Raw genomic sequence first — 25,765 nt, 5'->3', positions numbered from 1 at the left:
TTTCAGTACTGGGTGATTTAAGGCCATAGACATCTTCTAGGTTTATAAGAATAGAGTTTGAAGATAATATTCCTGATCTTTTGCCTTTTTCATTATTTGGGGTCATTTCCAAGGGAGAAAGCAAATCGTCTTTGCTGGTTTAAAACCAGAAGTCTCCAACTTTCATGAGACTGGTGAAATACTTGCTAAATGAAATCTCACGGACAATGAACATTTAATTCAAATGAAGAAAATTCTAAACCAGAGTTTTGTTCTATCAATGTCTTAACCCATGCATGAAAAAGGCTGCCCTTCACTAGTCAAAGAAGCAAGCAGCCTTGACTTCACTCTGTGGCTGGTTATTATTCCATTTGCCTAATTCAGGCAAAATAAGAATTCTGTTTGAAGCTGAAGATAGCCTACAGACTTTTAAAAAGAAAATTATTATCCCAAGTTTCCCATAAATATGTTGGCAAATGGCTAAGCATACAGAACTGATTCTGAACACTCTTCCACCTACAAAAATCAAACCATGGCAATTGCTCTCTCTTTTGAAACATGTTTAGCTCCAAATTAGGCACCACAGGCCAGAGACAGTGGCTGTACTTACATACAGTAATTGGCTGCTATTATCCAATCAGTTAGCAAATATTTACTGGGCACCCAGTGCGCAAAGCACAGCAGGGGAAAGAGAAATGGATCAAGATATAGCCCTTATGACCCTTATAATCTACTTATGATAAGACAAACTCATGAATAGGTAAACAGTGCAAGGAAGTGTGTGATTAAGGAGCATGGGCAGAAGTATTAGAAAAGTTGAGAAATTACAAAGTCGACAGCTTGTATAGTACCAAAGAAAAAAAAAGGGAAGGCACCAAAACCCTTAACGGTCACAGAGACAAAAGCTAAACTAGGCCAGTGATTGTGTGTTTCACCTGCTCAAAAACCTCCAATGGGCTCAGCACTAAGAATCATAAAAAGCCCAAACTTGCCAGCTTGCAGCTTGCAACTTCGAGACCTTACAGGCCCTGCCCGTTTCACCTTGCCAGTTTTTTCCCCCTTTCTTTTTTTTTTTTTGGCCACACCCTTAGCATTTGGAAGTTCCTGGGCCAGAGACTGAACCCACACCACAGCAGTGGCAACACTGGATCCTTACCCCACTGTGCCACCAGGGAACTCACTCTTTCACCTTGCCAGCTTTTGCTCCAGCCGAAAGCTCCTTAAACACATCAATTCCTGGTGTTGTTCAATCCCCTCTTTGCTCCTGAAGCCCGGCCCATCAACCTCCTTTCCTACAACCTCAACTTCTGAAAGTCCATCACTTTTACATTCCACCCCCTTCCTGGAGGCCTCTTGAGATAGTCGGCCTCCTACATGCCCTCCCACCCCCAACAATTCTCACGTCCTGGCCTTCACACCCTAGTATAGGCTCTCTCCACCACAACATGATGACCTGTGCGACTAGTAGGATATTGTACAAGTGATGCTGGGTGACTTCCAAGGCTTGATATGTATATATATATTACCTAATGTATCTAACCTCCCTTTTCCCTTTCTACTGTTGTAACCATAAGTGTGTTTTCTATGTCTGTGAGTCTCTGTTTTGTTGTAAATAAATTCATTTTTATCTTTTTTTTTTTAGATTCCACATATAAGCTCTATTGCATGATATTTGTCTTTCTCTGGCTCACTTCTCTTAGTAGAGTATAATCTCTAGGTCCATCCATGGTATTGCAAATGGAATTATATCATTCTTTTTTTATAGCTGAGTAATATCCCATTGTACATATACACCACATCTTCATCCATTCCTCTGTCGATGGACATTTCGGTTGCTTCCATGTCCTGGCTATTGTAAATAATGCTGCAATGAACACTGGAGTGCGTGTATCATTTCAAATTGTAGTTTTCTCATGATTTCAGAATCATAGTAATTCTATTTTTTGCTTTTTAAGGAACTTCCATACTGTTCTCCATAAAGGTTGTACCAATTTACATTCCCACCAACAGTGCAGGATGGTTCCTCTTTCTCCACACTGTCTCCAGCATTTATTTGTGGACTTTTTGATGATGACCATTCTAGCTGGTGTGAGGTGATAGTTTTGTGGGGGGTTTTTGGTCACACCCAGAGCATAAGCAAGTGCCCAGGCCAGCAACCCAAGCTGTTGCAGTGATAACACCAGATTCTTAACCCATTGCACGACAAGGAAATTCCCTTATTTCTATAATATTTAGTGATGCTGAGCATCTTTTCATGTGCCTCTTGGCCATCTGTATATCTTCTTTGGAGAAATTTCTATTTAGATCTTCTGCCCATTTTTGTATCGGGTTGTTTGTTTGATATTGACTTGCATGAGCTATTTTTATATTTTGGAAATTAAAACCCTGTCAGTCTCATCATTTGCAAATATTATGTCCCATTCTGTGGGTTGTCTTTTCATTTTGTTTATGGTTTTCTTTGCTCTGCAAAAGCTTTTCAATTTAATTAAGTCCCATTTGTTTGTTTTTAGTTTTATTTCCATTACTCTTAAAGACTGATTTGAAAAGATACTGCTGAGATTTATATCAAGAGTATTCTGCCTATGTTTTTCGCTAGGAGTTTTAGAGTATCTGGCCTTAGATTTAGATCTTTAATCGATTTTAAGTTCATTTTTATATATGGTGTACATCTTAACCTTTTCTTTGGAATTAGATTAACATTGCCCAGAAGAGAGAAACTTTCTCTCCCTTTTTTTCAATTCTATGCATGCTTTAGCAAGACATTTAGTAATCATTAGTTGATTCAATGATAAAACAACAGGAAAACCAAGTGAAATTATTGATGAAATTGGGCCTTAGGCTGACTTCGTAATAATTTAGATGATTCTATAATGTTTTTAATGTTTAAGGACTTGGGAGTGTGAAAGTAGTAACAGCTGACTGTCTGGATTCTGACCCCAGCCCTGGCTTTTAAGAAATATTGCCAGGAGTTCCTGTTGTGGCTCAGCAGTAACAAACCTGACTAACATCCAGGAGGACATGGGTTTGATCCCTGGCCTCGCTCAGTGGGTTAAGGATCTGGTGTTGCTCTAAGCTGTGGTGTAGGTCGCAGACAAGGCTTGGATCCTGCATTTTGGTGGCTGTGCCGTTGGCTGGCAGCTGCAGCTCCAATTCAACCCCTAGCCTGGGAAGTTCCATGTGCCACTGGTGTGCCCCCCATCCCACCCCCCAAAAAAGGCAAAGAAATATTGCCAGGAATACAGGAAGACCTTGCCTCACCTTTACCTCAGGACTTGCCTCTCACCCTGACATTCCTACCTGATCCCAGGGCAAGAGAAACTCCAAGTGTCACAGGCACACAGGCAGTGAGGCAGGGCAGGAGTCAGAGACATGATAGGGAAGGAGACTGGCAATAATAAACAGTAAACACTTAAAGAGTTCGCTGTTGGTCAGTCAGGTCCAAGCTGCCTAAACTTGGTAGGATCCCCAGAAATCAAAGATACTTCATAGGTTTTTAATTGAGAAGATTTCTTCTGGATCCTCTCATATTTTAGAAAGGGTTCCAGCCCAATGCAGCTCCTTTCTGGAGTTCGGACTGAGTTGTGGTCTAACCTAGTCTTTGTAGGTCTTCTTAGGGCTCACTGTAGCTGGTCTGGGTCACTAGTAAGACTGAATACCTCTTGTTAGATCACAAATGAAAGAAGAAAAAAATCAGGACCAATCTTTTGTGGTTCCTTTTATGAAACAAACCATAGACACCACACAAGGATGCAATCACCCTTCTAGCAAACACAAAGAAATCCGATCATCATCCTTATGCTAAATTACAGCAGGTTATATACAATAAGTAGAGTAAAGCAAGATACAGATCTTCCTTGACTTGTGATGGGGTTATAGTCCCAATAAACCACTGTAAGCTGAAAATGTCGCTAAGTTGAAAATGCATTTAAAACACCAACCTACAGAACATCATACCTCAGCCAAGCCTGCCTTAAAAGCACTCAGACCTCTTACTAGCCTGGAGTTGGGAAAAATCATCTCACGTAAAGTCTTTTGTAACGTCAAATATTTCATGTCATTGATGGAATACCATACTTAAGGTGAAAAACAGAATGGCTGTGTAGCTACAGCATGGTTATAAGTGTGTAAATAGTTTACCCTCCTGATTATGTGGCTGCTGAGCTGCGGCTGCCCACCATCACAAGAGAGCATCCACCATGGATCACTAACCCAGAAAAAGACCAAAATTTGAACTACAGTTTCTGCAGAATGTAGAATGCTTTCACACCGTCTTAGAGTCAAAAAATTGTAAGCTGAGCCACAGTAAATAGTCTGTAATTAAAAATACCCAAATTCTAACAGGTGAGCTGACCCAGAAGGGAAATTTATGTTGAATTGACATTTGCATTAATGACCCTGATAGATGATAGAAACAGCAAAATAATGAACAACTTCCATATGGGAAAGCTGCAAATCACATTTGAAGACAGTTGGCTCTCATTGTAAAAAGGAGCGAATGTGGCTTTAAGTCAACAAAGGGAGTACAAATCTAGTCAATTTAGCTGAAGGCCAACACAAGAAGATTAGTTCCAAGAATGAGTATGTCAGGTTTGTTCGAATTCTGTGCAGTTCAATTTTAAATGCATTTCTCTCTCTTTTGGAGACCTTATCCACAGACCTCAGAGATTCTAGTATTTAGGCTAATGATTTCCACATGTTAAACACACCTCATTGCCTATAGGCACCAATCAGATGAGTTTCTTCTGAAAAAGGAGGCTAGAGTCTGATTCTTCTATGTAAAATTATTCCATTCTATTAGTGGGGGAGACCTGAATTTCATTAGCAAACAACTTGAGGCTAGTTATACAAACCTGCTGATAAGGGAAGGCTGCCTTCCAGCTGTTCCCAACACGCCTTTGTAAATAAAGAACCATTACTTGGGCAAAACACTAATCTCTTAAAGATGTGTATTTCATTAAAGAAAACATGTTAAAATGGCTCATGATCTTAATCTCATTTATTGTGCTGCAAACTTCAATCAAATCACTTAATGTTTTTGCTCTAGAGTATCTCAGCAATATCACAATAAGATCATGTCTTTTAAAAATATGCAATGCTGACATTCCTTCAGGCTACATTTTTGCTTTTCGGTCTCCATTTCTTGCTCAAGAAAGGCATCAACTGAACTCCAATCCTTTCACTGAGAAAGAGAATCAAAATGTCCATAAACACATAGGAAATTGTGTTAAAGGCAAGGCAGAATATACTGTGCATATGCTACGGTCACAGCAATAATAAATAACTCTGGATGAGGATGTTAAGAAATACGAAAAATGAAACAAGTTGTTTGTTCACACATATCTAAAACACTACTTTTTTTTTTTTTTCCCATTCTAATTTCCTTTACTTCTGCAGGGAGTTGCCTTAACAGTGGGTGTAGTTTGCTTACTTTTTAAACTTACCAGGGTAAGATCTCACCTTGGCAGACAAGATCTTATGAGATAGTTACTCATATAAAGGGTGTGCCTGGACCACTCTAGAAAGATGCCTGCCTGCCTGCCTTTTCCTGCACATTATTCCTCAGGAATACCAATTCAAGAGTTTCCAAGTTCAATCCCTGCAAGGGGAAAGAAACTCTGTCTAACCTGCTACTATCAATGGATTCCCCAAAAATATCCTGTTTTTAGTTTCAAGTTAAAATAATCCTTTAAATGGAAGGAAAAAATGGTATTTGGATAAGTCATAAAAATGAAATCATTCGTTAATAGCTATTCCCTGAGAACAAGGGTATAGAGGTAACTTCTAGAGATGAACAAAACTGAGTTACTGCTCTCAGGAAGGATAACTAGTAGGGTGCAGACAGCTGCAAAGATGCAAACAATGCCGTTTAAGTGGTGATGCAATTGCTATAAAGACATGGGACCAGAATGAGCCATTCAAATTCTTAAAAGACAAGATTACTTTGGGACTTTTTTTTTTTTTTTTCCTGGTAAAGAACAGAACCAGGAAAAATTGCATGGAAGATGCAACCTTTGGACTGGGTCCAGAAGGATAATCTAATTTTGTCCAGTTAAGAGAAGCAATGGCCATGCAGGAAAGGGGGATATAACCAGCAAAGACGAAAGCAGCAAAGAGTGGAGTGTGTTCTAGAACAATGCACAATTTAGGAATGGGACCCAAAGGGAACAATGCACAAGAGTAGTAGGGATCAGATCTGGCCTTGAACATGGAAAGAAGGGTGAGGCAAGTGAGCAAATATTGTCTTTTGGAGCCTGGGCAAGGAGCTTTGCACTTATGATTCTATTTAATCCTGACAACTTGTTTTACACACCAGATGATTGAGGCTTCAAGAAGGCATGTACTGTTCTGAAAAATATGTCTATCACCTACACATCCCAAAGCTAGCCCTGTGCCCAGTGCAGAGCAGGACCTTGGCAAATATATGTATATATATATATTTGCACAGAGGACAAACCAACAGGCCCAGTGCTGCTGCCCCACCATATTGCTCTTTTGGGCTTGTTTCTGATAGACAGTTGGAGACACTGACAATTACGAGTTAGAAGATACAGACATAATTTAGCAAACTTCCTCCAGTGTTAGTAATCAGAGAGCTGTGTATTAAGAAGAGGTCAGCAGGAGTTCCCTCAGTGGCACAGTGGGTTAAGGATCCAGGACTGCTGCAGCATAGGTTGCAGCTGAAGTTTGGATTTAATCCTTGGCCTGGGGATGTCTACAGGCAGCAGATGCAGCCATTAGAAAAAAAGAAGAAAACCTCTGGGGAGGTGGGAGGTTTACCTAATGTTGGGAGACTACTGTGTTTATAGACAGTATCTCGCTTTGCCCAGTATGCTCTGTATATACAGATTTTACTAAGGAAGTATTAGACTGTCTCAAAAGCTCAACTGAAATCTAAAATCTCTCCTTTACCACATGTATTTTCATTATGAAATTTAAGAACGATAGACGATATAAAATGAAAAATTAAACTCCTTTCCCCTCTTCAAACCCCAAAGTTTCACTATTAATTGTGTATTGTTCATCCTTCAAAAAAAAAAAGCTTATGCACTCAAACTTATGCGTTTTTAAAAACATAATGAGATCATTATTTTGCTCTTTGATATAATCTGTCTTGGAGATCTTTCCATATCAGTGCACAGAGACCAATTTTGTTCTAAAGCTGTATAAAGTTTCATCTCATGGAAGCACTATTATGTATATAAGCTCTTGATGCATATTTGAGTTGTTCCAAATTTTCATTTTGTTTATGCTTAAAAAAAACACTGGAGTTCCTGATGCAGCAAAGTGGGTTAAGAACCTGATTGTAGCAGCTCGGTTCAATCCCCGGCCCAGTGCAGTGAGGAGTTAAAGGATCCCAAGTTGCCGCACCTGTGGCGTAAGCTGCAGCTGAGGCTCAGATTCAATCCCTGGCCTGGGGTCTTCCATATGCCATGGGGGTGGCCATAAAAACAAACAAACAAACAAAACAGAACAAAACACACTCTAATGAACTCTTTTTGTCTCAAACTGGATTGGCTTGTGGTCACTTGTATCAGCTTTCTGGAGAGTCACAGATGGACTCTGGTGTCAGACATAATTTAGCAAACTTCCTGCAGTGTTAGTATAGTTAGCAGTCACTTATCTTAGCAATGAAGTGAACACAAAGATAACCTAAAAATAAATCTACTCACAGAAGTATCTCATTTTGCAGTCCTGGAGCCTTCTGGAAAGACCCTGGGCCAGAGTTCTAGGTCCCCATCTTGAGCCCCTGGTATGGAATTCCTCATTCCACCTTGGGGCAGGGTGGCATTCCTTCCAGAGGAATCCAGGGCTCTACCCTTCTTGTTCTACCAGGGGCTTCAGCCTCTCCTGGTTTCTATGCTTAAAATGCCAATGAACAGATGGTAACAATCAGAATCACTGATATTTCAGAGCTGAAGGATTAGAGATTATCTCATCCACCTTATACTTCTTAGAGGGGGCAATTATGACCCAGATGGTTGACAACCTCATGAAAACCACCCAGTCTGTCATGGCACAGCCCACCTTCCACATGCCCATCCAAAGCTTTTTCCATCACCCAGTGCCAAATAACATCTGCATCTTCTGCTTAATTATTTCAAAAAGATCATGTAAGCAAAATGTGTCTATAATATCCTCCTGGGTAGAAATAATGATGCTTAAAAAAAAAAAAAAAAAAAAAAACCCAGACCATTCTGAGAACACAGGTAGAGACAGCACAGAGAGTAAAAAGTTTTTAAAAACCCTATTACAGATCATTTTAACTTCTTTTCCCACCAAATTCACTACTAGAATGTCAAACAACTGTCAAAATTGACACATTTAAGCTTCACCTGCCTTCTCCTGCCCCTTCCGGAGGTGTTAACAAGCAAGAGCTGGTAAGACTGCTGACTTGTTATCAGCAAGACAGGCAGCTCTCACTTTGTTTGCAGCCCTGATAATGGATTTTCAAACCTGGGATTGTTCCCGCCTGTGAGAATCTGGAGCCCTATTTCTATTACGCCCCCCTCCCCTCCCTCTCCCATTCATACCACATAGTCTTGAACAGCTCCAAGAAGTCTGTTCAAGATCTAAACATTACACAGTTGTCAGCTCCACCCTCCAACCCCTGCAGCCCAGCAAAGTTACCGACTGTGGGCAAAACCCACAAGCTGCCCTGCTGAAGTCTGTGTTTCTTTTCTTTCTCCTTTTTTTTTTTTTTTTCTTTTTGGGCTGCAGCAGTGACAATGGGAGGTTCCCAGGCTAGGACCTGAATAGGAACTGCAGCTACTGGCCTACACCACAGCCACAGCAACATCAGATCCAAGCTGTGTCCACAACTTACACCACAGCTCAAGGCAATGCCAGATCCTTAACCCACTGAGTGGGGCCAGGGATCGAACTTGAGTCCTCATGGATACTAGTCAAGTTTGTTACCGCTGAGCCACAATGGGAAATCCTCTTCTTTTTTTTTTTTTTTTTTTTTAAATTAGAGTTGACTTACAATGTTTCAGGTGTATAGCAGAGTGATTCATTTGTGTGTGAATTATTTTCAGATTATTTTCCATTATAGGCTATTACAAGACATTGAATATAGTTCCAAGAGCTATACAGTAGGTTCTTGTTGAACCTATGTTTCTTCATGAGGAAGTACAGCAATATGATTAAGAACTAAAGGATTTCAGTATCAGCTTTGTTTTTGGCCTTGGATAAGGACTTAAACCCTCATGGTCCCAGTTTCCTCATCTTTAAGATGGGAATAATAATAATAGAACCTAGGGTTTGGTAAAGGCTCAACGTTTATTGAGCTCAGTACAATGCCTGGTACATAGTAAGTGCTCAGTATTGAGCCTCAACCACCACAGCTGACTCACCAGAAGCCAACTAGAGGCAAATGCAAAAATATAGGCAGCTTGGAGCAGGAAAAGAAGAAAAAATCTTCGGTATGATTTCTGCTGAATTAACAAAAGCAAAATAGTAAATGGCTACATTTTTACACAGGTCGGTATTTGTCTATGGAGATTCCTAGGAGCAAACAGGTAATTTCCAGGACTGTCTCAATAGAGACCTGAAATGCTAGATCTGGGTTGGTGTAGCCACTGTGGTAAACAGGATGCTGGTTCCTCAAATATAGAATTATCATATGACCCCACAATTCTACTTCTGCATATTTATCTGAAGAAAACAAAAACACCAATTCAAAAAGATATGTTCATCTCTAAGTTCACTGTAGCATTGTTTATAATAGTCATGATATGGAAAAAACCACATTCACAGACAGGTGTGTGTGTGTGTATAAAACATACGTACACTATATATACATATGTAAAACATATATACTGTATATATATGTATGTATGTATATAAAATGGAACATTATTCAGCCATAAAAAGAATGAAATCTTGACATCTGTGACAACACGGATAGACTTTAAGGGCATTATGTGCAGTGAAATAAGTCAGCCAGAGAAAGATAAATAGTACATGACTTGACTTATATGTAGAATCTAAAAAACAAATGACCAAACAAAGAGCCTAGAATGGTGGTTGCCAGAGGGGAGGAAGGGATAAAGAAGGTAGGAAGTCAACAGGTAGAAACCTACGGTTATAAAATAAGTCAGACATGGGGATGTAACTTATAGCGTGGTGACTGGAGTCAATAATAATGTAGTATATATCTGAGTTGCCCAAACAGTAAATCTTACAAGTGCTCACCACAAGACAAAAAAAAATTTTTGTAACTGCAGTGACAGATGGTAACTGTGGACTTATTATGGTGATCATTTCACAGTATATACAAATATCAATTCATTATGTTGTATACCTGCAACTAATATAATGGTATATGTCAGTTATACCTCCCCAAACCCTCAAACCAAACCAAACCTAAACACTACACCTGGGAAAAGAACTTGCTCGGGTGGGTCAGGCTGGTACACTGCCTGCGTGGGCCCAGCCACACCAGTGGGAAGCCTGGCAGTACAGTTCCTCACCTCAGGGGCCTGCTGAGAACAGAAAACCAGGACACACAGAGCAATTTGTCATGTCATGGGTGGCTTTTCCACATCACTGACTCCCTGTTATACCAGTAAGATTTCCCTGATGTGGTCAAGGCTTCTCCTTCACACCTGAAATAAGAGGTGCCCCTCAGCATGCACATCCCCCAGGGAAGAGCCACTATTCCACTACTTCTGGATTATGCTCACCACTACATTGGCAGGTGGGTATTTTTAAAAACTATGTGTCACAATTTTTTTGTTGGTGTTGTTCTTTTTTTATTATTATTATTACATGGTTCAAAGGTACTCAAGAACAAAGGAAAAAAATAACCCATGGCCCACAGGCCAGGACCTAACAAGGAGAGCCACGGCAGGGCTGTCACTGGACTGTAGTGCAAACCAGGCCATGGTCATGCCCATAAGATGAGTGCTCTGAGACGTATCAGATACCAGAGGTCAAAGGTCACAACTCAACTGATAAATGAAACATGTGACTGACCTGGGTAATAAAGCAGCAAGCAGCAGAGGCTTTGGTCAAACTGACAGGCTTGCTGATCAACTGGCATTTGTATTTCAAAAACTAAACAGTGTGCACGGTGAACAAAATGTATCAGAGAATCACATCTGGGCGAGGACTCCCATTAGGACGGCCCACCATGGGTTCTGGTGGCCAAGAAGTGAAGAGGAAAAAGGAAAGTCAAGAAAGGAAAGGGCAGGTGGCAGCCCCAGCATCCTCAGAGAGGTGGGGGTCTGGGCCCCACCTGTCAGGGGCTCTGGCCCTAACACCCACAATGAGAGGTCAACGTCCCATCTACCAGGAGGGCAAGCAGATATGGGGACCACGCTCTGTGAGCCTGGGGTTCCTAGTGTGCTCATCTTGAAAAAGCACTACCATGAGAACATGGGGTAACAATCTGACACAGAGAGTACCAGACAAGCCAGGTCCCACGGGAGCAGCGCCCACATACCTTCCGCTCAGAGAAGAGCCTGCCTCTGAGAGCACGTTGGTACCTGAGGCAAAGCCGCGTCTGATTGAAGGCAAAGAGTCAAAGGGGAGGGGCAGTTCCTAACAGGTTAAAGGAAAAAACCACATCCTTCCCCTTCACTGATTTCAAAACAAGAATATATTTAGTGCTATCTCTAGACACCTGACAAGGTGCAGGTGAGGCACAAAGAGAAAAAGCTATAGTTAGTGAGGGCAGGTGGTTATTGCAAGTTATCAGGAAGGAGGGATTATTTGGCACCAGGGTTGGCCAAGTCATAAACGTGGATTTGGAAACATACTAGCTCACGCATCACTGCACTGGAATACTAGGTAGAAAGCAGATTCAAGGGAAGGCATGTACAGTGGGTGCTCTCAAAAGTGACCCATAGAGGGAGAGAAAATGAGATTGTCATCATCATCGCACTGTGGACTAACAACACGTTCTCAGGAGAAAAGAGAGTAACACGAGTTCCCCTTGTGGCTGAGCAGTAACAAACCCGACTAGTAACCATGAGGACTTCTGTTCGATCCCAGCCCCGCTCAGTGGGTTAAGGATCCTGGGTTGCCATGGCTGTGGTGTAGGCCAGCAGCTGCAGCTCTGATTCAACCCCTAGACTAGGAACTTCCATATGCTGCAGGTGTGATCCTATTTAAAAAAAAAAAAAAATGTAGAGGCAGTGACAAGAGAACTGATGGGAAGTATGACATATACAGGTACCTGAAGAACTAAGACTAAATGAGCATTAAAAGGGAGATATTTTAGTTTGCGATGGCTATGTGATCTGACAAAGTAGACGTAATACAATCTTTAAAAAATTGGGGAAGAGCACATGCCAAAGAAATCATTTTTACTGTTTTCACTAATAAAAGCTGATTATTTGGAGACTGGTGTATGTGTAATACAGGACAATAAAATGGGTAATTAAAAGATATTCTGTCTCCCTTAGGACTAAAAAAGCACAGATTCTAACTATGGAAGAAAGGAAATATAAATTTAACATAGAAAGTAAACAAAATCTCATAGTCTTGAGCTTGATTTGGAAATATCAATACAAATTCACAAAGCATATTATCTTTATATGTGTGTGTGTATATATATATATGTATATATGTAAATGTGTGTCTGTGTGTTTCTCAGCTTTGACTAATGAAATGGCCTAGAAACAATGACCATTCCAGTGAACAAGCATCCCTAGGGCCCAGGTTATGGTGCTTAAAAACTATCCTCATGAAAATAAACCAGGGATTCTTGAAGAAGTAATTGATTCCAGGTTTAAGCAGAAAATGTACAAGACAAGCATGGATCACCTTAATACACCAGATAACATGGAAGCTAAGGTCATGTCAGAAAGATTCATGAGTCAATCTGAAAAAGCTCCTGGAAGTCAAAGATGGGATAATTTGAGTCTTATTAAATGTATTTAATTTCATGATCAGAGCAATTAAAAAAAAACTAATTGGTCACCTTCTGACAAAGACAGGAAACCAATTCTTGAAAACTGGCTAAGTTAAAGGAGAGAACTCTGCATTTATCCTGCTTTTTCTGTGTGATCTGTGTAATCAAGTAAGAGATTGAAGGCAAATCTATCTTTATAAAATTATTCCAGCTAATAAAGAAAAGCAAAACAGCAGAATAAGAATATCATTATTGCACAATCTCCAATGAATTAATGGGTCTAGACATTGAGGATCAACAGTTGCTAATGGAAAAAAAAAAAAAAAAAACTAGAAAAACCAGACATCGTGTACCTCCCAATAAAAGAAGACAAAAGCACCTGTTATTGTTCCAAAGGGATCAAACCTGAGTCTGATCAAGCATCTGGACCCAGATGCAGGAAACAGAGGACAAAGATCTAAGTTGAAGTGTACCAGAAGGGTGCATCTTTCTTGTTATCAAGACTGTGGGAAACTCTACAGATCAAACAACCCAAATCCTCCAGCAACAAAATTATTCTTTTAAATAAGGGAGGATGTTAAGGAAATCTGTAGATTAAAAGAGAACTAAAAGACACAAATTTTTGAAAAATTGGCAAGACACAACCACAATGTGTTAGGCTACTCACTTGGGTGATAGAACCATAAAGAGATGCAAGGAACTGATTACTGTAAAACCTAGAATGGCATTTACTTTTGGAGGGATGAGGAGAATGTGATTAGGAAAGGGAGGGTATGTGAAGGCACTTTTGGGATAACTGCTAAAGTTCTATTTCTTGACCTCAGTGATAGTTGTACGTTTGTCTTATAATTCACGTGTATTTGTTTTCTGCATTTTGCTATTGTATTTTACAATAAAAACGTTAAAAATGTTAAGAAAAAATCTAACATTTTCTCACAACATAAAAAAATAAATTCAGGAGTTCCCGTTGTGGCGCAGTGGTTAACAAATCCGACTAGCAACCATGAGGTTGTGGGTATGATCCCTGCCCTTGCTCAGAGGGTTAACGCTCCGGCGTTGCCGTGAGCTGTGGTGTAGGTCGCAGATGCGGCTCGGATCCTGCGTTGCTGTGGCTCTGGTGTAGGCTGGCAGCTACAGCTCCAATTAGACCCCTAGCCTGGGAACCTCCATATGCCGCAGGAGTGGCCCAAGAAATGGCAAAAAGACAAAAAAAAAAAAATTCAAAATGGATTAAAGACCTAAATCTAAGACTGAAAACCATAAAACTCCAAGAAGAAAACATGCGCACTCTTTGGCAAAAATGATAGCAATATTTTTTTGAAACTGTCTCCTAAGCTAAAGGAAACAAAAGCAAAAATAAACAAATGGGTCTAATTAAACTTTAAAAGCTTTTGCATAGCAATGGAAACCATTGAATGAGATAAATTACTTGCAAACAGCTCATACAACGCAGTATCAAAAAAAAAAAACTATAAACAACCCAATCAAAAAATGGGCAGAAGACCTTCAAAGACATTTCTTCATAGAATGGTCAACAGGCACAGGACAAGATGCTCAGTATCACTAATCATCAGAGAAATGCACATTAAACCCACAATGAGATATCACCTTACATCTGTCAGGATGGCCATCATCACAAAGACCACAAATACCAAGTGTTGCCAAGAATGCAGAGAAAAGGGAACCCTTATACAGTGTTGGTGGGAGTGTAAACTGGTGCAGCCACTATGGTAAACAGCATGGAAGCTTCTCAAAAAACTAAAAATAGAGTAACATATTACGCAGCAATTCCACTCCTGGGTATATTTCCAAAGAAATTGAAAACACTAATTTGAAAAGATATTTGTACCTAATATTCACAGAAGCATTATTTATGATAGCCAAGATATGGAAGGAACCCAAGTGTCCATCAATAGATGACTGGTCAAAGAAGAAATGGTGCATATATACAATGGAATATTACTCAGCCATACAAAGAATGAAATTTTACCATTTACAACGACATGGATGAAAATGGAGGGTATTATGGTTAGTGAAATAATTCAGACAGAGAAAGACAAATACTGAATATTACCACTTGCTTGTGGAATCTAAAAAAAAAAAAAATTACATAACAAACCAGAAATGTATTCACAGATATGAAGAACAAACTAGTGGTTACCAGTGGGGAGAAGGAAGGGGGGAGGTGGCAAGACAGGGGATGGGATTAAGAGGTACAACTGCTTAAAAAATAAGCTACAAAGGTATATTCATAGCACAGGAAAGATAGCCATATTTTATAACTTAAAATGGAATATAATCTATACAAATAATGAATCACTGTGTTGTACATCTGTAACTAATATCACACTGTAAATCAACTACACTTCAATGAAAGAAAAAGCAGTCAAGTAACATTTTCTTTTATTTTTAGTTTAAAAAAAAATGAAAGAAAAGAAAGTCTAGGTATGTTAGCACAAGAGCCAACTGACCCAAAAGCCAGCAAGTGACAGAGGAGGGAAAAAGCCCCAGTAGACAGTCAGTTGGGGGCCACTGTCTTATGAAGTTCTATTTCATTGTACTGCTCATGCTGATGGTAAATGACCTCATCTATACTGTTTTCATGACTGTTTGCCTTATAACACTGCAAATTATCTTTTAAAGCTTATAGCAAATGTCTCCTCCAAAATATCTCAAAGGCGCTCTTAATTCTTCATGATCTCTTAGATGTCTGAGTGGAATTGCAAAGATCTGGTGGGTGTTGAGTTCTCACAGACATAAGATTAATCACTTGACTCAAAGTCGTAGCATTCAGCATCTCAACTTAGGGCATCTTCAAGTTCCCTGAATTAGACAAGAAAGTTACACCCCCTACTGCCTAGCTCCAGATGCAAGTTATTAGCAAAAGCAGATTAAAAAACAAATTTTCGGAGTTCCCCTTGTGGTGCAGCAGAAGCAAATCTGACAAGTATCCATGAGGGTGAGGATTCGATCCCTGGCCTCGCTCAGTGGGTTCAGGGATCTGGCATTGCTGTGAGCTGTGGTATGGCTTGCCGACATGGCTCAGATCCCATGTTGCCTTGGTTGTGGCGTGCGTAGGTCAGCAGCTGCAGCTCTGATTTGACCCCTAGCCTGGGAACTTCCATGTACCATGGGTGTGGCCCTAAAAATAAAAAAATTAAAAAATAAAAGAATTTCCCCAAATATTAAGCATCTTAAAGTCTAGGATAACTGCCACACCCTAAGATGTTACTACAGCTTTGGCAATGTGAATTCAGGACTAAGAGAAGAAACACATGCTCCCAATGTGTGCACTGAACTGTGAGGACAGGACTTTGGAGCAGCAGCTGCACTGTATCCCCAGCATCAGAGTCACCTGACAAGAAGCACACGTGGCCTGGTATCTACTATGGCAAATCCCCACTATCCAGGCATGCTGCAGGGGGCAGTCTCTGCACAATGACTATCAAGAAGGTGTCCCAGCTTTCGCTAAATCTGCCTCACACAAAAATGTATAACCTGCAGACAAATTTGCCATCACTGAGACTGGCTTCTGTACAAGCCAATAATGAAAGACACATTCCTCTGCATTATTCAAATTTTCCAATTATTTTCCAATACGAAATAGGAGATAAACGCTATCTTCTCAATTTGATAGGAGCAGCCCCATTGATCTTGAACTCCAACATCCTTACTTTGAAATAAATCTGTCAATAGCATCTGAAATAAACACAGGATTTTTGGTACAATCTGCATATGGCAATGGTCCATGGACGACAGACCCTAATTGCCTCGACTCCCTTGGTCTTAAATGCATCTTGCAGAGGAGACTGGGTGGCTTGCGAAGGTCATCAGGTGAGTAAGTGTCAGCTGTGCTCACTCTCACAGTTCATCTTTCTACTATTAAAAAATGACAAAGTGTCAAGTGTATCTCAACTTTTAAATGTGAAGAATAAAATGAGACAACCTCTGAAGTACACTCTGACTGGTTGGAGAGGTAACCACCTTTGAGAGCTCACAGCAAATGAGGGAGTTTGCAACCGTTTTATTGAGAGGTAATAGTCTACAGCAGTTCAGAGAAGCATGGGAGACGGGTGAGCTGCCAGGCAGGCATCTGTGGCTGGTTATTTAACCTGCCCAAACCTCTATTCCTCATCTCTAACTGTGGATTAAAATTTCTCACGGATCTGTTAGGAAAACAAAATTAAATAATGTGTATAAAGCACTTAGCACAGGGCCCGGCCCATCATAAGCACTCAAAAAATATTTGTCATGATTATTGCTACTGGGGTGGTGAACATTTCCAGAAGCATAAAGAATTCTATTTGATGAACATCTTCCGGTTTCAACACAGCAGGCTGTCTCCAAAGTAAGGAGTCCTATTTTTATAAACCTACAACAGTAAAAAGTCACTGCTAGCATGAGAATTAGAATATATATATATATATATATATATATATGAATGACTGGGTTACTATGCTGTACAGCAGAAACTGACACAATACTGTAAATCAACTATGCTCTAATAAAAATAAAATTTTTAAAAAGTCACTGCTAGTAGTAATTAAGGACGTATATATGAAGAACTCCTTGCACATCTTTGTTTTTCTCCCAGCTACTCATCATGGGTGGTTAACTTTAATTCCAATAAAACCTGGGAAGAAGGAGTTCCCTTCGTGGCGCAGTGGTTAACGAATCCGACTAGGAACTATGAGGGTGCGGGTTCGGTCCCTGCCCTTGCTCAGTGGGTTAACGATCCGGCATTGCCGTGAGCTGTAGTGTAGGTTGCAGATGCGGCTCGGATCCTGCGTTGCTGTGGCTCTGGCGTAGGCCATGGGCTACAGCTCCAATTCGAACCCTAGCCTGGGAACCACCATATGCCATGGGAGCGGCCCAAAAAAAAAAAAAAAAAAAAAAAAAAACCTGAGAAGATTATTTTCAGTGAGAGTGATGGCTTTAGCTAGACAGCTTCCAGAACGTGGGAGCCTGGGGCTGGTGCAGATGTTACTTGTCTGCCTGATAATCATGCCTCGCCCCCTCGTTCCTACTGAACAGTCAACCTCGCACAGAAGTTTTCCCTCACTGTCCACTTCTTATGTTCACAGCTTCCCTTGCAGCTGCGACTCAGTTCTGGTCCGTGAGGTCTGAGGAGGCTTCAGGAAAGATTTTATCTCTGATCAAGAGAGACAGACGCTACAAGATACAGATTTAATCACCACCCTCTCTGTGGTCAGCCCTCCCTCACCCCCACAAGCACTTCCTGCCTTTGAATGAGTTTGGAGAAGCCTAGGATATCCCTTGATGAAGAAGTTACTTTCTGTCTATGAGGTGTTAAGTCCGCAGGAAGTAACATCCTGAGGATGGGAGAGTGGAAGGATGGAAAGAAACTGGTCCCTGATACTGTCTGAGGCACTGATTCAATTCCAACTGGATTGGACCAACCCCAGACTACCCTTCCTGTTAGATAATGTAATGTCTTTACTGTTCAAACCACTGTTGGCTGGACTTTTTCTTACCTGCAGCCTAAAGCATCCTAATTGTTATAGGTTGAATTTTGTCCCCCTAGAATTCATATGTTGAAGCCCTCACCCCCAAGTACCTCAAAATAGGGGTGCATTTGGAGATGGGGGTCTTTAAAAAGGTGATTTAATTGCAGTGAGGCTCTCAGACTGGGCCTGGGTGCAATCTGAGTGGTATCCTTATAAGAAGAGATTTGGGCACAAAGACCCAAGGGGCTCATGCACAAAGGAAGTTGAGAGAATCTGTTGTCAGCTCTTCAGGCTGAAGGATTAAAAAATACCTGATGGAAACAGATCTGCACTAAAGAATGAAGAGTCTCAAATAAATGGATAAATATAAAAAGCTTTTCCCCATGTTTGAATTTCTTAAAAGATCATTGTTTCAAGTGAAAAGTAATAGCCATGAGTTCTGAGGGTTATATAGGTAGAGGCAAAACACACGATAATAACATCAAGGGTATTATGTGTAATACTCTTTACAAAAGAGATTGTTGTAGATAGAATTTTGCCTACTCTCCTTAAAATTCACATGTTGAAGGCCAACCCCCAATGTGACTGGAGAAAGGGCCTTTAGGTGGTAAAATTAAATGATGTCTTAAGGGTGGGGCCCTATTCCAATAAGACCGCTGTCTTTTCTTCTTCTTCTTCTTCGGGCTGAACCTGTGGCATATGGAGGTTTCTGGGCTAGGGGCTGAATCAGAGCTTCAGCTGCCAGTCTACGTCATAGCCGTGGAAGCACCAGATCCTTAACCCACTCAGCCAGGCCAGGGATCGAACCCACATCCTCAGAGACACTATGTCAGGTTCTTAACCTAGTGGGCCACAATGGGAACTCCATGACTGCTGTCTTTATAAAAAAAAGACACAGGTACATGCACACAGAGAAAAGACCTTGGGAAGAAACTACAAGACAGTGTCCATCTGGAAGCCTAGGAGAGAGGCCTCAGGAGAAATCACACCTGTCAACACCTTGATCTTGGCCTTCCAGCCTCCAGAACTCAGAGAAGTAAATTTCTATTGTTTAAGCCACCCAGTCTGAGGACTTTGTTATGGCAGCCCAAGGAAGCTGTTAAAGTGATACAGTACACTACCTGTCATCATGAATATACAAATACTAGGGCAACCATCAAAGGGAACAGAACTTAACAAAAGACTGACTGACAGATAAAATTTGGGGTTGGTGTGCTGGTAGGGAACTCAAGAGTCCATGTGTGCACCAGGAGGACTGTGGTGATTCATTCTCTGACCTGTAGTCTGTCTCTGCAAGTTACTGCCCAGCCTCCTCCATCTGCCCCTTTGCCCAAATTATGAGGCTGGAAAGCCGCTGGCATGCTGTACTCAGGGGCAGCAAACCTGGAGAATGGCTGGTTAGAGAAGAAGGCCGAGGCTCAGATCAGTCCACTTTCATCTTTGTTGATCCCTGGTCAAATATTTAAATCTAGAGGGGAAAAAAAGAGTGACTCTACTAAAATTAGTGCTAGGTAGCATCCGTGGCTGACCATAATTATTCATCATTTTCGAGGCCCCCATTAGAATGATACACTGAAAACTGACCAGAATTCAGAAATCAGGCAGAAAGTATCAAGTACTGACACAACTCAATAGGCAAAAAAAGCAAAAGGAGGAGGAACAGGAGGAAGAGGAAGTGGAGGAAGAGGGGGAGGGCTGGGGGGGAGCAGGAGGAAGTTACAGCAAGATGCCTACAAAGCAAAGTCCGTTTTCCGGTTCCCCCACTGACCACCATTACAAAATGAGAGGGGCACTTTCAGAACAGAAAAGCTTCCTGGAGGTACCAGGACCCAGCGCAGGGAAAACAAGCCCCACTCTACCCCCGTCAACTCCAGAGTCTCTGGCCTGGGGCCTCCTCTCAACAGGTGTCATTCCTGGAAAAAGGACACCAATCCCATGTCAGTGATCTACAAAGTGACATGAGGTGTCCTCCCAGTCAGCCGGCACACTCAGAAATGAGGTCAGCATGGCCAGTGACTCAGAGTCTAGATTGTGAATGGGTAACTGTAGATGAATGAGTGCTGAGCAGATTCCCTGGTGTCTCTGCTTCATGGCTTTCAATTCCTGGATCTACTTGTGGGACACCACTATTGGTTTTGGTTATTATTTTTTGCTCTTGACCTGGTTGTTGGTCAACATTTTTCCACCCAGTGAGGACCTACTTAAAAAACCACTGTTATTTCTTAGGATGGGTATACAGGTGTTTATCTTGTGCATGTTCATGTTAGTCTTCTTTAAACTTCAAAACTACTCTGTACTTTCAACAGATTTGCAATTTCCAGTGCCAAAAAAAAAAAAAGGAAAATAAGAACAAAAAACCCTACAGGTACCTGCTGCCTGAATAATCTTTATAGAACAAGACATTAAAACTAGTCTCCCAGGCTAAGGGTTTTCAATTTGCTGTGGATCAGTCATGAGGGGTGGGTAGAAATGCAGGTTCCCAGGCCCGGCTTTTGTGATGCTGCAGTAGGTAGAGTCCAAGAAGCTATACCTTTGGGGTCAGTCTTCCCAGGTGATTCTAACTTGCAGTCAGCTTGGGAGCCTTGGCCCCAGATGAGCCCTAAAAAAAATTGGCATGCTGCACAAGTTCCAAGTTTTATTTGGCAGATCACTTCTGCAGCTGCGAAGATCACAGCCTCCTCAAACCAGCCCACCTGGGGCACAGGGCCAGGACCCGTGGCATGGACGCCCAGCTTCCCCAGAAGGCTCCTTATCCACACAGAGTCTCTCACCTTGGCAAGAAGAGCAGCTGATCTTTTTGGGAGCCTTCAGTTGTTTCAGGTCATGAAAGCCACGGAGCAAAATGGCTAAGTGTGTGCAACACAGAGGCCATCACCAGACGCTGAGAGAGGGCTGAGCTCATCGCCTCTCCCAGGTACATGCTCTGTGAGTCACTGGGGGCCTATCACTGCACCCCAAGGCTGAAGGAATTCCATCATTAAGTCTAGACTGCTCTGCCCTTCTAGGGCAGTGAGAGTACTGAAACAAACACCAGCCATTTCCCAGAAAACGATCTCATCTTTATAAAGAGAAAAGAAAGGGGGAAAAGGGAGTTGTTTCCTGATCAGAGAGGGGTGGAATCAAGTACTGGACTTCTTTCTTGAAGGTCTGAGTCATCACAGACTGTTTCGAACTTTGCAATCTTTTGCCAACACAGTGCCTGCCATTTTTCTCAGAGGACGGTGGCATTTCTGCAGGAGTCCCTTGTAGCATCTCCACGTGCGTAACAGCCTGAAGACGACTCAGGAGCCCGAAGTGGTAAAGGATGCAGACAGTGGTGTCTTGAAATGACACCATCTTGAAATGACAGCGATTTGGCCAATCCAACAAAGTCACCCACTTGCTTCTGCACATTGAACAGGAGGAGAGGAACACCCTGCTTTAATCCACACAGCAACCCTATGACAGAAACATTATCCCCACTTCTCAGGTAAAGAAACAGGTTCAGAGCAGAATGTCCTAAGTCACACAGCCAATGGTGGCTGAGACATGACCAGCTGATTCCAGCAATATTATCTGAACCAACCACTTTTTGACCAAACTAAAAGTCATCTTTATTCCCAATGTTTAAGGAAACTACAAGTGGAATTTTGGACTTAATTCCACTCTCTGTTATTAAAAAAACAAATCCTGATTTGTTTATAAGTCATCTTGGGTTGCTCAAGTGGAACCCCACTCCTGTGACGTCTTGCCCCTTTTTTTGTTTCTTTTTTGATGGTGGGGTAGGGGATTCCTGCAAGCCTAGCTCTCAGTCACCTCCAGAGAAACATCATCATGTTGGTCTACAACCTCTTTCGCTCTATTTAAAAAAGCATAACCCTAGGAAAACAAACTTGTTGATGCCCATCTAGCTTTGTAGTTGGCTCTGAGTCTTTGCTACCTTGGTTCTGACCCATAAACACTTGCTTCTAGAGAAAAAGCAATTCCTCTCTAAAAGGATGGGTGGATGTTATTTGATTACTGTGGAGCATGTGACATTTTATAACAAGTTTCCTTAGGTAATTTCTAGGCCTGAGATGAAAAGCCAAGGAAACAAAATCATATGGAATTGGATTTATTGCAGTTACACCACTGGCTATTGAAAAAAGGCATCAGAAGAAAGGTGCTTATCTCAGTTTCTTATTATTGAGAAATAAAAATACTTTGAAAATAGTTCCTATACTGTCCTAAGCAAGTGCCTTTACTTTCCTTTGTGAAACTCAGAACTCTGAACCCATCTTTGCCACCAGCAATTTACATTTAGGGACCTGTTCTCACCAACAAAGATTTCTGTGCAAGTCCCAGGCTTCAATGGGAACATGAGAGAGTTGCACAGTGCCATGCGTATAGCAAGAGCTCAATAAATGCTGCTGCATGAATGAATGGTGCTCCTGCAAGCTAGCTGGAGGGGATGCACCTCCAAACGTGTATAACTTGTAAACAGCCAACGCTGCCATCTAAGGCTCATGGGCCAGATGATTCCTCAAGTACCACTTGCCTCTCACATTCTAGAATTATCTTGCCCCCACCTCTACCCCCAGAGCTCATTTCCTCCTAAGGCCAAAATGTAGAATGCAAACTGATGTTCACCTGATACTATTTGACCTCATTTAAATTTTGCAACAAGTTTCAGTAATTTTTTTTTTTTTTTTTTTTTTTTTTTTTTTTTTTTTTTTTTTAGCTCACAATGAAGCATCCACTTTTAGCTATTGAGAAGCACCACTGATGGACAAAGTCTAGAAACTGCATCGGCTCAGACCCTAGGGCCAAAGTCATCAAAACCAGAGACAGGAGAGCAGGAAGTAAAATGTTCTGCACATGGAAGCATAAATGTTGTTGGGGTGTTAAAAGCTTCTTTTCAGTGTTTGTTGAGTTCTCACTGTGTGCATTTGGTGCTAAATGCAGGATGTGGGCAGTGTGAGGAGAGTTGGGGTGATAAAAGCTAATCTGGCACTACTTCTCTTAAACTCTGTATAGCAGAGCTTACTGTCTCTGAGAATGCCATGTTGAGGTAAACCATCCCATTTTTATCCAGGTTGGCCCATGGGCATGTCCCCACTGCCCAAGCCAGGGCCCTTGGTGCTGGAGTTGCACTAATGTTCCCTTGCCTCCCTGAGAAAACAGGTGGTCTTTATTTGTTCACACCCACACTCCTCTGCCTCCTGGAGGTTACTCCATGCTCAACTCCCTCAATTTGTACCAGGCAAACACTGAGGGGGTGGAGAATGGACTATTCTTCTTGAAAGCCCTGCTCAGTTCTGACTGAGTACCAATGAAACCTCCAAGACATAAATGTTCCTTTCAAGGGCCTGATCCAAGCAGAAAAGGATTAATTGAATCAATTAAGTAGGAGGTCTCTCTAGTGCTCAGCACTATGGCAGCCTCAGCTCTAAGCACCAGCTATTTGAAGTTTCCCAAGTCATAAACCACCTAGAAATAAAACTGCTCCTCCCCCCACCCCACAGCATTTCCTAATGAGTACTGTTGGGTTGTAATCATTTCTCTCCACACGCCCTTTCCTCCAATTTCAACAGAATGAAGAACTGTAGAGAACCGGCCTCATAAAATAATCTTACTGCTGGCCCTTGCAGTGTGTGTGCTCGCCCTCAGTTTCTGCCATTCTGTTGGGATTCCAGAACAGTCTGCCCTCACAACACTCATTACACAGATGATAACTATATCTAGCAATATAGTCAGAAACAGAAAATTGAGACAGAAAGATAAGCAGATTTTCCAGCTCGTGCCACCCCTTTTCCCATTAAATTTAAACACATGAGAACAAAAGGCACAGTAAAGTTTCCCTTAGAGAAAAAAGTTTAAAGGACCATCTATGTAGGATCACTACCCTTAGGGAGGAACTTTCTTATATTCAGTAATTTCTAATGACTCTTAAATGAGGAGACAGTTTAAATGGATATAATGGTTAATAAGGCCCATGTCTGTTAACGCAAAGAGCTAATATCAAAAACTCAGTATCTAAATTATTCATATTTTACAGGGACGTAGATGGCAGTCCACTTGCCTATTATTTACTCAAGATAGATGGAAAACTCAAAAAGTGAGCAAAGAGTGGAAGAGGCAAGTGATGTGTATGGAGGGGAACTAGCATTCACAAAAAAAAATTTACAAAAAAACCCTTCTGTATTACCAGCTAGAATATTAACAATAATTTGCTGACTTAACGCCCCATGACAGATCTAATTAGAAGGTGGCAATAAATGTTTCCAGGTGTTTAATTAAGTGTGATAATTATTTCTTTCCTTAAAGACAGATGGAGTCATATGTTTACATTTCAAAGCATAATGTTTCCTTAGTTAAAACCATGTGGAAATGTAACACAGGATTGAAACTAGGATAAAAACACCTGCAGTGATAAGCAGCATTTAAAGTGATTTCTCACCTCTAACTTTCATCTGCCAGGGCACAAAGGCAACTTGAAGTCTGCTCTGTTCTGGTTATTTTTCTCGGCCACATATTTTTGCTTTCCTTACATCTCAATGAATAATTTCTACTTAACGTGTCATCTCCCTACCAGCATCTCTTAAATGAATTCTTATCAAGAAAGTGCAGAAATTTTACGGGCATCTCTACTTTCACAGCAAAAACATAGCAAGAGTAAACTAAGATACAGAAGAATTTAGAGACTATTACAATTGGATGGGACCTCAGCAACCAGAGAATCATTTCATAAATGGATGAAAGTACTGGGCTACTATCAATTAAACCTGTCTTTTAGAGCAGAAATAGATCCTACCTGGAGACAGTACTGACTTCTGATAAAAGTAACTTATGGAAGCATAGTATTATCAGTCTTAAGTAACTCAAGGATTTTGTTGTTTCAACACGGAGCACTCGACTACTGCCTCCCTCTGCCCCTGAGTTTCTCAGGTGTAGCTCTTTCTACCTATGCTGTGTTTTAGAAAAGCAGCTGTCTTTAGAAATCCGGTGTAAACATAAGCGCCCAAACCCGGGTAGTTGGTCAGCGTGGTCTCAATCGTGCTTATGGTCTAAGACGCTCGTCAAGGGTTCTGGCATCAGGTGCTGAGAGCTCGCGAGCCCACTACGCGTGTAAGGACACAGACACACACACACAATCTTTCTTCCTCAAAGGAATTCTCCACCGAAAGATTTCAAGGCAAAACTCGAGTCCCTGCCCGTTTTACAATGCAGGGTTGGATTACAATCTCAGGCCAGCATCTCGGTCGACAATCTGGGGCATCCTGATAACTCTAACCGGGGCAGTCCTTTGACTGCTGGAGCTGTTACCCAGAGGGCGTGACACGGGGGCGGGCGGCGGGGGGGGGGGGGGCGCGTCTGCCAAGGAAAGAAGGAATAGTGATGGGGCTCAGGGCAAGAGGTGGAAGTTAAGAGGTCAGCCCGAGTCGGTAAGGGCTCCTAACCAGAGGTCTCAGATTGTCGCTACCACGCAGGAACTGGGTAA

The 25,765-nt window shown here is 41.5% G+C and overlaps 1 protein-coding gene across 2 annotated transcripts in view; it reads right to left on the bottom strand.

Moving 5' to 3' along the window:
* The window catches only part of TNFAIP8 (TNF alpha induced protein 8), a 132,806-nt gene that overhangs the window by 106,680 nt on the left and 361 nt on the right, over positions 1-25,765 (bottom strand). Inside the window, exon 1 of one of the 2 annotated variants that reach the window (XM_021079574.1) lies at positions 11,426-11,446. The exons of the other annotated variant lie outside the window; for it this stretch is intronic. The gene's annotated coding sequence lies outside the window, so the exon portion shown is untranslated. Of the gene's footprint in view, positions 1-11,425; positions 11,447-25,765 lie in introns of those variants that run through there. 2 annotated transcript variants of the gene reach the window in all.

The sequence above is a fragment of the Sus scrofa genome, chromosome 2 (genome assembly GCF_000003025.6).
Source record: "Sus scrofa isolate TJ Tabasco breed Duroc chromosome 2, Sscrofa11.1, whole genome shotgun sequence".
In the NCBI taxonomy this organism is placed as follows: domain Eukaryota; kingdom Metazoa; phylum Chordata; class Mammalia; order Artiodactyla; family Suidae; genus Sus; species Sus scrofa.
The sequence above is the reverse complement of the archived record's forward strand: the minus strand, read 5'-3'. Positions and strand labels throughout refer to the sequence as shown.